This window comes from Martes martes (genome assembly GCF_963455335.1).
Source record: "Martes martes genome assembly, chromosome: 4".
In the NCBI taxonomy this organism is placed as follows: domain Eukaryota; kingdom Metazoa; phylum Chordata; class Mammalia; order Carnivora; family Mustelidae; genus Martes; species Martes martes.
In genome coordinates, this window is record NC_137891.1 from 121,196,505 (window position 1) to 121,213,307 (window position 16,803).

The 16,803-nt window shown below is 42.1% G+C and overlaps 1 protein-coding gene across 5 annotated transcripts in view; it reads left to right on the plus strand.

The window, feature by feature from the left end:
- Nucleotides 1–549: 549 nt before the first annotated feature.
- SSX2IP (SSX family member 2 interacting protein) overlaps nucleotides 550–16,803 on the plus strand; it is a 40,139-nt gene continuing 23,885 nt past the window's right edge. For 2 of the 5 annotated variants that reach the window (XM_080800970.1, XM_080800972.1), the window contains exon 1: nucleotides 550–682. The gene's annotated coding sequence lies outside the window, so the exon portion shown is untranslated. Of the gene's footprint in view, nucleotides 916–16,803 lie in introns of all 5 variants that reach the window. The other 3 variants (XM_080800969.1, XM_080800971.1, XM_080800973.1) reach the window with 2 other exon arrangements.

Below are 16,803 nucleotides of genomic sequence, written 5' to 3' on the forward strand. Positions count from 1 at the left end.
CAATCCCCGACGCCTGACGCTCCCTTCCCCTGGGCCTGACCTAATTCTGGGTGCCGGCTGTTGTTTGGTTTATTTCTCCACTTTTGCCAGCGCACGTGGGTCTTCTGGAAGCCTCACTTTTGCTTCTCGGGTGGGTGCTGGGGTTCACTGAGGCTCGGAATACGCGCCTTAAAGCAACCACGACTCGCTTCCCCCACGGAGCCCAGGGGCCCCAGCTCTGCCGGCGTAAGGAGGGGGCGGGGAGCAGGGCCCGGCCGGGTGAATCACAGGGCGTAACAGGTGCCGCAGCCGCAGCTGCGCCCGCATCCCGCTCCGGCTCTAGGGATAAGGTTTTCTTTTTCTCTAGGTTTTTTTGGAAGGTGGGGAGGAGACTTCGGGGGCCAATGCAGGCCGCGGTTGTTCATCGCCTAGCAACTGGCGGAGCCAATGGGAGGAGGCTGGGCCTGCGGCGCCGGCGGCGCGGGGGCGGGGTGGGAACCTTGCGAACCTGCCGAGGCAGGGGGTGGCCGCGAGGGGCGGAGCGAAGCCGGACCGGGGGCGGGGAAGGCGGGAGCCCGAGGCGGAGGCGGGGCCGCAGGCGCGGGGCGCTGCGTGCCGCCGCGCCTGTGCGGGCCCTCGGGGCTGCGCAAGCCGGTCTAGGACGGCGAGCGGTGCCTCCCCGCCGCTCTCGGGGGCCGTGACGGTGAGCGCTCCCCCCGCGACGGGGATTGTGACGCGCCCGCCCGAAGAGGGGCGGGGGCGCCGGCGGAGTCTGGGTCGGGCGCCGGCGGGGAGCCGGAGGGCGGGCGCGGAGGTGAGCGCCGGCACCTGGCTCGGCGCCCCGCTTCTCGGCGAGAGGCTCGGCGCGGCCGTTGGGGCCGTTGGAGGAGGCGGGCGATCCTTGACCCCGGCCGTGCCTGGAGGAGGAGGTGGGAGGTAGGTGCCAGCTCGGGTCCGCTCCCGCAGGCGTTCGCCACACTGCGCCCGCGGGAGGACTCTGGACCGGGGAGCCCAAAACCTTCTCTGGGATGGAGAGAGGGTGGCGCCTGGTGTGGGATGACGAGCGACGCGGGGACGTGGGGGAGGAGGGGATGACCAGTTTGGGGCTGCGGTGTGTCGCTCGCGGAGGCTGCGGAGTTTGCCGGCTTCGGGATTTGTTGGGGCGAGCCGCAAGAGGCAGTCCTTAGAATGAGTTACTGAGTGGCCCGTGGCCCGTGGCCGCTGCAGGGAAGAGATCTAGTTAAAAGTCAAGGGGAAGAGCTTACATCATCTGAACGGCAGGCAAGTGTGAAAATATTTTGGTACAGAATTTTATAAGAGCTTACATCATCTGAACGGCAGGCAAGTGTGAAAATATTTTGGTACAGAATTTTATAGTCAAGAACGGTAAACCGAATTGTGAGCTCCCTGCCCGCTTTTGAGCTTATGCTGGTCGCCGTTTTGCAAGTCACTTGGGCCCAGGAAATGGAATCAGCTAAATAATTTATGCTTAGCACGTGTAATGGGGGGATCTTTAGATTGTTACCTCATTCCAAGGTTCCATAGTTTTGATTGCCAAAATGTCATCTTGCAACGCCGATGTAGTTCTTGTTGAATCGTTGAGAATTGAGATCTCCCTCTGGGGGTGGGGAGCGTCATGGGGAGAGCATTAGAAGAGGCAGTCCTCCAAGAGTGGATCAGAAGTGTTTAAGTGGAAGCTACCTGCAGTTTGAGATTGTTGGGCTTCCCTGACAACACATATTAGAGTCTCTCTCTGGAGTTGGTTGTGAATGATGGATGCCTTGGAACATTGCGTGGCTTGGGAGAAAATTCTGGTAGCCTTGATCCTGAACTGAAAGGTAGGTGTGACTTGACACATTTAAGAGACTGAATAAAATTTGAACAGGAGGAACGATCTGGAGAGAAACAAAAATGCCGTTAGAGTTAAACTTTAAGTCAAGCTGTCTTGAAATTTAGAAGAAGTTAGAGGTAGATTTAGGAACTTGGATTCAGTCAGCAAAAGTTAATTCATCAAAACTCCTCTCCCAGAGCTATCATAATACAGAGGCCTGGGGAGCTTAGGTTATTCATTCACACTAAACAAGTAAAAGCTAATGACCAATTTGACCCTCTGTTGTGCTTGCTGTCAGTGAAAGTTCCTCAAACAAAATGGTTCTTTGAAAAGAGGATTAGCAGCGGGTGGTTAAATTGTAGGCTCTTTGGGGGACTTGTGGGGCCTCTTCAGCTAAGTCATTTTATCCCTTCCTTCCCTTCTCTTTCCCCATCTGTGCGATGAAGATAAAAAAGCCCCAGGATTAAGTAACATGGGTGCAGCAGCTTGAAGATAACTGCAGAGACTGTTATTGTAAGATGAAATGTGAAGATCTCCTCATAACACATCGTGCCTTGTGACAAGACTTGTTAAAGCACATTCCCTTCCAGACACGCTGAGGTGCTATATGAGAAACTACAGTGTTCCCTGTTCAGATGATTTGTCAAAAGCCTGAAGGCCACCATAAAGATGATATTCTTGGGTTCTCAAAAAACCTGACGTAGCTGCTCTTTGACAAAGCTGGATATGACACGGGTTTCATTAAAGTAGACATTTGAGTCTTCTGTGTAGTATGCACCTACAGATTAAACGGTGAAAGATATTGACCCAGAGTTGTGTGATTTTGCTTGATTTCCCATCCTTAAATTGGAGGCATTCCAAAGTGTTTTAAGTGATTTTGGGGGTGGGTGTATCTTTTACAATATAATAGTTGCGAATATGTCTTATTGGTTTGACTATTTGCTCAGGACACCAAGGGTTTTGATTCTCTGAGGGCCTTTTTCGTGTCTTTGGTGATGGTGATTATGATTAGCTGGTAATGAATTCACAAGTTAATGAGATGAGCTAGAATAGAGAAGTGCACCATTCATTATTGCTACTGGAAAACAACCTGAAATCTTTACTTTTGGTAGGGGGTCGACAGTAACATGGTACCAGCAGAAGTACTGAATCATGCTTTAATAAACGCTTTCAGAGCTGCTTCTTGCCAGGCCTGAAGAGAGAAGAGATGAGTGTTGCCTTTAGGAGTTTGTTTTTAGGAAATTAACAGTGCAGTAAGGGAGAGAGAGCAAAAATAGAAAATGAAAATTGCAAATATGACAAGACTTTAGGAAGGGAGATTTCAGCTGTGTCTTGACAGAAGAGAAGGAGTTCACCTGGTGAGTGCTTGGTGTCAGGTTCTGCGGAATACACTGTTGAGGAAGTACTGGTGGATTGGTCTTTGGAGGCAGGTGCGGGGTGGGAGTGATAAGGTTAGAGAACAGGGCTGTGACCTTTGACCAGTAGGTGCTAGGGAACCTTTAAAAGATAAATGATCCAGGGAAGGTACATTTGATTTTTAGAAGGGTATTTCCACCAAAATCAGTGATTTGAATAAACTGAAAATGTTCTGAACACAGTCTAAGTAGCATCTGAGAGACATCAGTCCTACTCAGCAATTAAATACTTGAAAAATATTTCATTGAAGCCCACAGAAACTTGAGGAAGGCAGAAATGATTAGTCATACAACCAAGTTTTATTGAGTATGTTTTACTTTTAAGATTGGGGGAATAGGGATACAAAAATAAAAAAGATACGGCTCCATTTTCAAGCAACTTGCAATGTGGTAAGAGCTAATAAAAATTATAATGCAGTACAGAATCTTAGTGTCTTAAGGGCCATGGGGGAAAAAAAGATTCCAGCAGTGTAGGATTCTGAGATGAGAGAAGCCACAAACTCTCTTTCAAATTAAAAATAAGGTCTTAAGTAGAAATTAAACTACAACCAGTTAGCCAGTAATATTTACAGTTCTCATCTGTTAACTCTTGCTTCCCACATTGCCCTCCCTCCCTCCAACTCTGCTGAGTCAGATTTTGGTTTTGACTGTCATACTATTAGCTACACAGTCTTAGGTTACTCTTGGAGCTTATTTTCTCTGTGCCTTAGTCTCATTTGTAAATTAGGAATAATAATATCTACTTCCTAGGGTTGTGATTAAATAAGAAAATATGTTAATATCCAGAATGGTGCCTGAAAAAATAACTTAAATTTATCGAGTATTTAATATTATTTATATTTGATATAAAAATGCTATAATTGAATAGGAACTAACTCAAGGACAGATTTTTTTTTTTTGAGTTGCTCGTGAATATGTGAGCATCTAATAAAACCTTTCCACATTTAAAGAGGTCTGTTTTCACATTCTGTGAAATGAAGCTTCGTGAGCAAATGATTTATTGTCTCCTTTTCTTATTTGCTGATCACTTTTCTAAAATCCGATTTTCATTTCTACTGCTCAGCTTTGTTATAAAGTCACTAATTGCCAAATCCACCATATTTTTCTATTCACATCTTGCTCTTTCGTGACATTTGCTGCTGTTCATCACCCCATCCTCCTTAAAAAAATTTTTTTTCCCTTGGCTTTCCTAAAACCCACCCCAGTTTTTATCTCCTATATCTAGGTCCCCTTGGCTCACCTGCTACATGTTGACGTTCTTTGGGGTTCTTTCTGCTGCCTCTTTTTTCTTTTTCTTTTCTTTCTTTCTTTCTTTTCTTTTTTTTTTTTTTTTTTTGCCTCTTTTTTCTGTATGGATTCAACTACCACATACATGCTGATGACTTCCTAATTCTGCCCTGACATCTTTTGAACTCCAAGCCCTAGAGTTTTACCTCCATTTAAATATCTTATGAGGGTGTCTCTAAACCCAGTAAGTTCTGCACTGAGCTCATTATCATCACATACTTAACCAAACCCGATTTTATTAAACTTACTTTTCTGTTCTCTTTATCTAAGTGACTTTGTTCTCTGTCTACTACCAAAGACTGACTTTTACATGAGAGAATAAATGCCTCCCTTTTGTATATGTGCTGCCAAAGCGAGCACAAGCCTCCCTTTTGTATACTTGTCATCATATTTGTCAGTCCAACTTCTGAAGTATTTACCTGTCTTTCACAATTCTCATTGTCATGGCTAGGTCTATCAGCCAGGCCCTGACCATTAATTGCCTAGTTAGGTATAATATTTTTGTGCCAGGGCTGCTGAAAATGGAACCTTAATGTTTGGAAACATCAAGTTGGGAGGACATTGCTGGAAATGTATTACTCTAAAGAAATTATAGCACTATAGATGAATTTAAAATCAGGTATAGAATTGCACAAGTGGCCAGTAGCTACCTACAATCCAAGATGGGTACCAGACATTGCATCTGCTCTTTATCTGAGAGTTAGTCTATGTTATGAGGATCCCAGTCTTGAGTTTGTTGGTCCTTTGCCAGTAGATTATTTGCTTGTCTGTACTTTCCTATCTACAGGTTGTCATCTTCAACATTAATCTTTTATTCTGTATTCAAGTTTTAGAAATATCCTTTCACGTAAGATCTAAAATATAAACTCAAGAAGACATCCTAGAAATCTTCAATAAATGCCACCCATCATCAGCTGTGTTATTTTATAATGAAGAGTTGGGCCCAGAGAATTTATATCATTTACTTGGGATACTTGCTGAGAGTTAAGAGGAGGACAGGATCTGTGAGGCTTTGGAATCATAAATAGCTAGTTTTTATTCTTACCTTCCATATTATTAAAAGCTAGGTTTTTATTTCTGCCCCCAGGTTTGTAAGTAGGCAAGTTACTTAATCTCTCTGAGTTAGTCTTCCATCAATAAAATTGTGTTCTATGTCCTCCTTTCTGGGGCCATTGTAAGGATAGCATAGCTGATGACCCACATCAACTGAAAGTTGCCCCCCCCCCCGGTCCAGTTTCTTGTAACTAACTAGTACAGGAGTTTCAAGTCTTCCCTCCTTGTCCATGGATCCCAGGTAGATCTCAATGGCTCCATAGGTGCTCTGAAACTATAGCCAAAACTGCTTGTTCTTGTACTTTTAAGATAGGAGAGTCACTGGCTTTGGATTCTATGACGCAAAACAGGTTAGCCCCTGCCTTTGCAGTTTTCATAGCCCTGTCATAGCCAGGACTGGGTAGAATTTAGAAGTGTTTGACCTATTTGAGGAACGGTGTATATATGTATATTTTTTAATTTATTTTTTATTTTTTAAAAGATTATGAGACAGAGTGCACACATGCGTGCATGCACACATGAATGGGGGTTTAGGGGTAGAGGAAGAGGGAGAAGCAGATTCCCTGCCAAGCAGGGAGCCCGACGTGGGGCTCAGTCCTGGGACCCTGAGATCATGACCTGAGCCAAAGGCAGCTGCTTAGCTGACTGAGCCACCCAGATGGTCCTTTATTTTTTTTTATTTTTTTTTAATGTAGGCTCCACTTGGAGCCCAGTGCAGGGCTTGAACTCATGACCTTGAGATCAAGACCTGAGTTGAGATCAAGAGTCAGATGCTTAACCAACTGAGGCACCCAGGCACCCCTATATTAAAAAAAGAAAGAACGAACGAACGAACGGACTTTCAGGTACAAAGAATTAGTTATATGGCTTGGCTTAGGACATATTTTCATAACTGATCTGTTTACTTAGTTTTAATACTAAGTACTACCTACCAAAAGTAGGACCTTGACAGTAATCTCTATATCACCATTCGGGCCCATCCAGCCCTTTACCCTACTTGTCTCACCTGAGGCAACTGTTTACTGAATCCTTTTTTTTTTTTTTTAAGATTTATTTATTTATTTGAGAGAGAAAGAGACAGAGTGTGAGTTGGGGGAGGAGCAGAAGGAGAGGGACAAGCAGACTCTGCTGAGCCCAGAGCTGGATGCAAGGCTTGTTTGCATGATGCTGAGATCAAAACCTGAACCAAAATCAAGAGTCAGTTGCTCAACTTCCTGAGCCACCCAGGCACCCCCTCTTTACTGAATCTTACCGCCATCATTCCTTTGGTATCTTTTAAAACATATTTTTACTGCATCTCTGAGTTTTCCAAACACATTCACGATTAACGCCTATGTTACATGCCCTGTCTTCCGAGGCGTTTTTCACTTACTATAATGCTGAAATTCATCCACTTAGTATTTGCTGACAGTCCTCTAGATTGTGTGTCACTGCAGTTTCTGATTATGGCATGAGATTCTGCTTTGCATATGTGCCACAGTTTACTCATCCTCCTGTGGAGGGGTGTTTGCGTTGCTTCCAGGGTCATGCTCTTGTGCTCCTTGGCTCCTGTGAGGATGCCACTGTTGATGTTCCTGCCTCTTGGCACATAGATGGAAGAGTTTTTCTGAGATTTGTAGCTAGACGTGGACTTGCTGGGTTGTAGAGTGTGTGAATAGAATATATCAATCTCACCTGCCAAATTTGTTTTTCAAAGGTTCTCACACCCACCAAGGTTTAGTAAGCCTTAGCCAGACACTCTCTAGGACTGTTATGTTCAACCTCCACCAAGTACTCTGGAACACTTTTGCATTATTGCTGAAATCCATTCTGCAGCTCCCTTAAGTAAGAATCCTTTTGGCATTCCATATTCTAGACTGCTTAAGTAGAATTCTAACTTCTTCTGAAGCACATTCTGTAGAGTAGAACCATGATCTCAAGTTTGATGCATCAGAATCCCATGGAGGTTCTGTTAGAACACTGATTTGTAAGTCCCACTCCCAGAGGTTCTCAATCTTTAGACCTAGAGTGGGACTTGAGAATTTGCATTTTTTTTTAAAATGTTGTTTGAGAGAGACATTTTATTTGAGATCATGACCCGAGTTGAAGTCAGAAGTTTAACTGACTGAGCCACCCAGGTGCCTGGAGAATTTGCATTTTTAACAATTTCCTAGGTGCTATATTGATGCCACTAGTCCTGGGACCACAATTTGAGAACTGTAACCGATGACTGAATTTGAGCTGAGCATTGAAAAAGCTCCTACAGATACATGATTACAGTATTACAAATTCATAAATTATGGTAGGTTTTGTTGTTATTACTGTTATTCCCATTGTCTTTAATACATTAAGGAATAAAATATCAATGAATGGTGACTTTTTTTACTTGATTTTTTTAAAAGATTTTATTTATTTATTGACAGAGATCACAAATAGGCAGAGAGGCAGGCAAAAAGAGAGGGTGAAGCAGGCTCCCTGCTGAGCAAAGAACCCAATATGGGGCTCCATCCCAGGACCCTGAGATCATGACCTGAGCCGAAGGCAGAGGCTTCACCCACTGAGCCACCCAGGCACCCTTTTTACTTGATCTTATTGGCTACTTTCAACCTTACAAAGTAAAATAGATGTTAAAACAGTGCTTCTTTTTTGTTCTTAATCCTCTTGTAAGAATATGATGCTTTCTTACATATACATTGGAAGAATTTGAAAGTGGTGCACCATCCCTAAATGGTCATGCTCTTGATTGATATAGAAGGCCACCTCGCTGCTTCTCTGGCACCAATCAAGACTGAATTGAAAGCCCTTCCAAGGTGCAGCGTGGCTTAAGTGTGGATTCTTGTCTATCACAGTATTAAAGGAGCATACCTCACACTAATATGTCATTGAACTTAGTTGACATTTGTTCAGCAGATGTTTTACTGGATCCTACCATGGGTCATTTATGATATTCATGGCAGAGCAGAGTACAAACAGTACGATACCAGGCTTGTTGAGCAGGAGCTCCGTTTCGGTGGTGGGAGAGAAGTTTCACTACAGGGACATCTACCTGGAAGCACAAATAGAAGGGAATGGCAGTTCGGGGAAAGCCTGGCAATTTGACATCTCTGTTCACTAGATTTTTCAAAAATAATTTTTTTGAATTGCTATAACATTTAATGTTTTGTCTGCTCTTACGTAGTTCACATCCCCGTCACTCATTTGGAATAAGGATGATCTGATGATTGTAATTTCATCTCAAGGTGACTTGGTAGAAAAGTGAGTACCTGTGTGTGTGTTCAGTTTGAAAAGCAGCTCGCATACTATATATTCCCTCATCTCCTACAATAAAGACAGTAGGGTGTAATAGTTAAATTGTTAGAATCTTGGCTTTGTCACACTCTAGCTGTGTGACCTCAGGCAAGAAAGCTCTCTGGTTCTCAGTTTTGTCCTCTGTAATGGGATGGATAACTCTTTGGGCTATTGTGAGAGTAAATGAATTAATACACGTAAAATGCTTTAAATTGTTCCTTGTAAATGGTTTATGCTTAATAAATTGTTATTAGGATTTGGTAGCATCTCGTTTGTTGAACAAATGGTTGTGAAGACCAGGTGTGCACATTGTTATAACGATGTAAAGAAGACATTTTGATGTGAATAGCTCTACTCAATTCCATATGAAGTCCCATGAAAATGTAAAAAACATAGATAATAGGCAAAAATTCTCTAACGATCATCTAGTTCAATCTCCTTATTTTACAGATGTGGAAACTGAAAACGAGAGAAATGGTGAGCAGCTCAGGGTTGCTCAGGAAATGCTAGAAGTGGTCCTGAGAACCTTAGCTCCTGACACCTGGGCTCATGCTCTTTCCCCATTCTGTGCATCTTCCCTGATGTGACAGTGCTGTGAAAGACAAACAAAAAACGACAACTAACAAATCATTTGGGGAGCCACGACCAAAACAGATGAAAAGATTAGCAGTAGAAGTAGGTGTACAAAGAAATATCAGATGGTGTGGCATAACTCTAAGTACACACCTCTGTGACTTCATAAGCTGCTCTCTTGAAGGAGAGTAATACACCTGTCAGTTGCTTGAGTCATGGAAGGTTGGCAGAGTAAGAATATTATTTTTTGAAAAGAATCTCAATAGTTATAAATCAAAGTCAGTCTCTCCTCTCTTTTCTCCTACCAAGTTTAGATTATAATTAAACCAGAGGAACAGTTCCCCTTTGCCAGGTCTGCCAGTACTCTTTCTGTCTTTCCTCTTTGTAGCCATTGGGGTTCAGGGCGGGGAAGTGGGGCAAATCTTCCCTGATGGGCTAGATCCCCACAGATAATGCTCCGACAAAGCAGGGCCTCAGTGTGAAGACTTGTATGCATGAATATGTGGGAATGGTGCTGGAAGTGTTAATTCATTGGTGGAAAGAATTTATCATTTGTCTAAGTTATTTCCACTAAAGGGTAAGGGTGCTACCATCTGGGATTGAGGTGGGAGTATTTCCACACACAGTATCTCATTCATTCTGCATGAATCCACTGCCTCTAAGAATTTTACAAAATAATCCATGCCCCTAAAACACTCCAGCTATATCAAAATGTACTATTGAAGAAGTGAATGTAGGTTAGGTCCACTCCTCCCTATACCCAGCCATCTCATGCCACAGGATTGTCATATGAGTGACAGTTTGTAACTTTTCTAGACCTTTCTCCTAAATTTAGGTAGTATTTAGATAGTTTGATTTTAAAGGAAAATGGTGGTCATACAATTCTTATTATCCATAACTTGTTTTTTTCTTTCTATACATGCAGATCTGCCTTAATAATCCCAAAGGAGCCCATCTTTTGGCTCTACTATCCATATTGGCTTTTGACTATTTGTGGGTGACATTTAGATTGTCTCTCTAGTTCCTTGCCATTATGATTTGCTTGCTCATTTGTATGATGGAATATGTAGTAATAGATGCCCAGAAGTATAATTGATTAGTGGAAAGGTTTACAGATTGCAAATTTTTGTAGACTACTAGATTGCCATCTAAAACTATCAATTGCTGACCTCTGCTAAACATTACTGACCACTGTTCTGTTGCCCTTTAATAACTGGGTATCTTAGTGGCTCTAGGATATTCGTATACTTTCTAACCAATTTTTGCCCAACAGAGCTGCTGATTGATTGATTAATCTGGAAATAAATATTTCATACCTTTTGTTACTTATGCCATTCTACCGTTAATTTTGGTGGTTGAGAGTGATGCTATTCACAGCCATTGCAGGTGCTTATCACTGTAATTGCCTTTTAAAAACATGGTTTTTTCCCCCCCTCATTTTAAGATAAGCACATTCACTTATAGAAAATTTGGAAGACACAAAAAAGGATTACCCATGGTTATCTGTGTGTGTGGGTTAGTATATAAAGAGATTAAGTTCTTTTTTTCCTAACAGGTTGGTTTAGTTTTCTGGGTTTTTTTGGTTCTTATATAAAGTTCTATGTTTATAGAGCAGAATTTATACCTATTTGTATATACTCCTATAATTTGGAGGGTTTTTTAATGACCAAATAAGGTCATGTTAGATAATCGTTCTGCAACTTTTTTTAATTCACAAGTATCATGAAATCTTTCCAAGTTACTAAAATATCTAATAATAGCTAACATTTATTGAGCACTTGCCATGTGCCCAGCACCCTGTGTTAAGCCCTGTGGATGCATAAACCTATTTAATAAGGTTATCAAATTTTAAAACTCAGTGTGTTACTTAGCCATATGATAATCCTTGGAGACTAAAGACTGTTTTTACTTTCCTTTTGCAAATGAGGAAAATGAAGTCCAGAAATCGTTCAGGGCCACTTCATTTGTGGGTGGTGGAACTGGGGTTTGAAACCAGGTGGTCTGACTTTTAACCATGCGCTTTTAACCATGATAGCATACTATAGGTTCTCACACTGCAGCAACGGTGGGTTCCAATGTGTGTGTTGGAAGCTTAAAAGAGAGCTCCCAAAGCTACGAAGAGGGTGGTTTTCTAATGGCAGTTTCTGGCCTGGAGCTTCAGCGGGATTGTATGCCTCAACCCAAAGGGATGCACACGCAGTATTTCCCATAATTTGTGTCTTCATGCCATCTCGTGCAGTCCTGGCCCAGCTGGAGGTACCGGTTAGGGAGTGGTGGCCTTCAGGATCCGGGGGAGGAGTACTGCTTCCGGGGCCTCTCATCCACGGAAGCAGCAGCAGCAGCAGCGTGTGCTGGTGAAGAGGATGGGCCCTCGAGTCGGGGCAGGAGGCGGCTAGCCTTTCTGTGCCTCGATTTTCCTAACTGTGAAAAGGAGATGATGTAGGATTGTTGTGAGGATTGGCTTTATAATACACGTAGAACATTGAGAACAGCGTCTGGCATGTGTTTGTTCCATCAGTTCCTTCTCGGCCAGGTCTGCGGTGCTTAGTTTTCACCTGTGACCTCGTTACATCCCCATAGCCACCCTCCAGAGAAGATGGTGTCATCGCATTTTCCAGGTGAGGACACCTGGTCACGCTGTGAGCCCAGCTCCGTGCACGCTGTACTCCTGGGTGTCAGTCCCTGGAGCCACAGACTCAGCTAAGAGGGGAAGGTGGTGAAGGGAACACCGAGTTTTGAGTTTCAGCCATTCAGATATTTATTCAATTTTAAGTTATGAGGAATTTGTTTCTGTGGGAAAGTACACTATTAAATTCTGCCACTCCAATGAATTCGTTTGGATTTTAAATTTGTAAAAGGTGCATTTTCTCAGAAGTTGAATTAGTGTGTTTCTACACTGATGTGCACACCTGAATGGTTTTGTGTAAGGCAACAGCAGTATATTTAATGGAATTAAAATCTGTATTCTCCTTTGAAACAGACATGTAGATGGTGGTATTAATTTTTAAATCACGTATTTGCTTTTTGAGAGTAATAACATCTTTTTAAAATATGCTGATAACAATTTTTAATTTTATGACAGCATTTGTAAGATAGGAACACTATTTAAAGATTTTGTTTTAATGATTTTATTTTCTTAGCCTAACAATTTGGTAACTCTGACTTTGTGAGATTTTACCCAAACGTTTAATAGGTAACAAGTCCTGTACAATATTTAGAAACCTAGATGGTACACTGTTACTGCTTTCCTGTATAATGAAAACCTTTTATTTCCTGACACTTGATCGAAGTTTTAGACTTCTGATTAGGTAGGCAGTTGCGCCTTCTCAAGTTTGAATATCAAATGAGCTTGAAAAGAATACTTAAAATATTGTACTGTGTGAAGGAAATCTTATAATCAAGACACTGCTTATGTTTCTGCTGAGCTCTCTTTCAGTTGGTAGATGTGTTAGAGATTTGGAAGATGAAGAGAGTAGTACTTTCCTTTTAAGGACTCACATCTTCTGCCTCTTTTCCATTGCTGTTTTCCTTTATCTGCCTGCGCTTGCTGGAGTGAACATTTTGATTTACCTGAGTTATTGAGTCTTGCTCTGTTAAGATTAGTGGAGGGAATACAGGAGTGTGAAATGTGCAGTACGTGAGAGTCTAGGAACGATGAAACAAATTAGTAGAGAAGCAAGAGAACCCGTGTGGAGGGAATGATGGTGGTGGTTGTTCTGGGCTTGGAAGAAGTGTTAGATTTGGGTTAGGAGAAAGAGGAAAGCACAGGCTGGAAGTGGGTGGGCCATATGTGGGACGCAGTTCATTTTATAAACATTTACTGAGCACCTGCTTTGTTTCAGACACTGTTTGTTTCAACAAAGATCCCTACCTTGTAGGAAAGCCCATAACTTCCTGTAGAATTTCATAAACCAGTGAGGGAGGTATCCACCTGTAATAATATAGTGTGATTAATTGTCCTACTGAGTGATATTGTCATAAAGCTGATTGTTGCACTTGTAGTATATGATGTCACTTTAGTTATGTTTCAGTTAAAGACAGGTAAATTATGGAAGGGACTCAGAAATGTATATATATTTGTAAAATCTTGTATTATCTATTGTTGCATAATAAATTACTCCAAAACTTTGCAGCTTGAAACACCAATATTTATTTTCCAGTTTCTGTCAATCAAGAATCTGGGTGTGGCTTGTCTGGGTGCCTGTAGCTGAGGAGCTCTCACTAGGTGGTGGATGAGGTGTTGGCCAAGGTGGCAGCCATTAAGGTCTGACTCTGGGAGAAAGAAGACTGCTAAACTCACTCTGTGGCTCTGGGCAGGCTCCAGGTCCTCACTGGCTGTTGGCTGGAGACATCCATTAACTTTGTGCCACCAACCTCTCATGGGGCTGCTCACAGTATGACAGAAAGAGGGATCCGAGAGACAATGGGTGATAAGTGATCCCAAAAGGAAGCCATGCCTTTTAATCACCTAAATTTGGAAGAGAAATCCTGTGACCTCTTGCTGTATTCTATTTGTTAGAAGCTAGCCACTAAATCCGGCCCACAGCCAGGGAGCAGAGGCACCCTAGTGTGTGTACACCAGCTAACAGGAATAGTTGGGAGCCATCTCAGAGGCTGTCTACCCCCAGATTTTACAAGTGATTATTGTATATGGAGACCTTGAGACCCTCCCCGCCCACGCCAGGTCTTTTGGATAAAAGGAAGAGGAATATCCAGCCAAGGAACTTTTCTGATGGGGGAAATAAAAGGTGTGATTAACCTGAACCACAAATGTTTTTACTGAACGTCTATAAACTTTTGAGTTTTGATGTTGTTTTAAAATGGGAAGATGAGTTATTTCACCTTCATTAAACTTTCTATAGAACTGATCTCCTTTCTGAGAATTGTTTTTAAACTTTTTCAAAGCATAGTGTTTCTAAGTGAGAAAAAAGCTGTTGTTTGTGGCATAGCAGAGAAGTTTATAAGTATGCCTCAATTTAAGTAGTAGGCAAGTCCCTTTAAGGATTGTATGCTCTGAGTGGAATAATTTCAGATGAACTATGGGACTCATTCTTTTAAAGAAGCCTGATAGAAATCTCTTGTATTCTTTTAAATAGAGGTTTGCATGCAGTGTAGATATGTTACCTGGTGACGGAGTGATAAAAGCATTTTTGAAGCCAGATCGATGTCCAGGCTTCACAACCAATTAGAAATGGTGGCCTCAGGCAGTCCTGTTAATATCCCTGAGCCTGAGTTTTTTGTCTATAATATAGGAAAATATATATGAAAGAAAGTGCCTTGACATGAATAACGGTAGATTTATGAAACTTATTAAAATCTTCATTTCAGAAAGGGTACAATTATATTAAGTTCAAATGTCTCACTACTTCCCAATTTTCTGTCAGGATTCTAACCTAGAAAATGCTGTTAGATAATTCTTAAGGTCTGCATAATCATTTTACCCAGGAAAGACCACAGTGCCCTTGCTTATTTATATGGCAACATGTTAGGGAAACCGAAGTAGTTCTTCAGAAATAGTAAGATAACATTTTTACTGGAGTTATTGCAGGGTTACTGCAATTAGTAAGATTTTCTGTTATGTAGCCTGACTGACTGGAATGTACATTGAGAAATTCTTGGGATCAAGGAAGTTTATTAGGTGCCTCTGTACATGTTATCCTCTAGGGAGGAATAAATGCATGTCTGTCTGACTTAAAGATTAGGAGGATAAATTCTTATGGATTACTTTATAGATTTTTTTTCTTACTTTAAATTATTTCAGGTTATTCCTCAACAATCTTAGGTGAATAAAATGACTTTTACAGGGTGGCCAAATTGTTTAATCTTCTGGTTTTGCTCATAAAATTCACTCATGAAGGTGACCTGTCTTAGAATCTGGGCAGCTTCCCTAACCAATGATGTAGAGAGAGAAATGGGGGTTACTTGAACCAAAATGTGATTTACTGTCAGCTTCTTCCCTTTCTTCTTCTTTAATGAAACCTATAATAAAAATGCTAGTTATAACCAGGTTCATTCTTGTATGACTTGTCGTCAGTGCACATGGTCCACTGTCGAATGCTTCGCTCTGACTTGATTAATCTACAGTGTGGAACTTCACTGTGTGCTCCAGCACTCAGCTTTAACAGAGTCCTTGGCTACTTTTGTAGCTTTCAGGTTGAAATGCACCTGTGACAGTATTAGGCTCATGACCTGAGCTGAAGGCAGACGCTTACCTGACTGAGCCACCCAGGCACCCCTATTTCTCCACAATCTTAAATATTCAGAATAGGGGTTGTGAACTCTGATTCACAGTCCAGATCTGGCCTAAAGACTCATTTTACTTGGCTTATTAGAAAATGTTGTCGTTAGGGGCTCCTGAATGGCTTCGTCAGTTAAGTGGCTCCCTTAGGCTCAGGTCATGATTCTAGGGCCCTGGGATCCAGTCCCACGTCGGGCTCCCTGCTCAGTGGAGAGCCTGCTTCTCCCTCTCCCGGCTGCTCCCCCTACTTGTGCGTACTCTCTCTCTCTGTGTCAAAGAAATAAAGTCTTTTTTAAAAGAATAGTCATTAGAAATAAAACTTACATCCAGTCAAGTGCCCAGATCTTAAGTGTACAATTTGGTGGCTTGTGCAGCCTTCTCTGAGATCAAGATGCAAAAGGCTCTCTCACATCCTCCTTCCAGCCACACCCCCTTCCCATAGGGTACCTTGCATAATCTTTTTAAGTAGCTCCTCACATTTACGAATTGCGAGATTTCACATAAAAATCCACAATTCCCCACATCCCTTGAACGATGGAAAGATAACAACACAGGATCTGCTTTCTCTTTTGGCCATAATAATGTATTGTAGCTGAGAAGCAGGTGTCCACAGTGGTGGCACGTGCTCTCCAGTTTGCCTGTGGCCTCCAGTCCTCCTCCTATCCCTGACCTTGAAATCAGTTCCCAGTTGCCATTTATAATTTCATTTGAATTTTTTATGATGTAGAAATATTTATTTCTTCCATTTTCTCTCTAAAAAAGTAGAAACATGACAGTAGGCTAAAAATTTGTGTGAAATGGTTACATGAAAGGTTCTTAGACTTGGTCCACTTCATTCATATATATCGGCTAACCACCCTAATTCCACATGGTTGTATTTAAAGGTGATCTGTTGTATAAATGTGTCATTTATTTAACTAGGCTCCTGTGGAGCATATAAGCTAGTTCCATTTTTTTGACGTTATCAAGAGCAACGTGTAGATGAATCTTTGTACAAATCATTTTTTTTTAAGATTTTATTTATTTGACAGAGAGATCACAAGTAGGCAGATAGGCAGCCAGAGTGGGGGGGCGGGGGAAGCAGATTCCCTGCTGAGCAGAGAGCCCGATTTGGGGCCTGATCCCAGGACCTGAGATCATGACCTGAGCCAAAGGCAGAG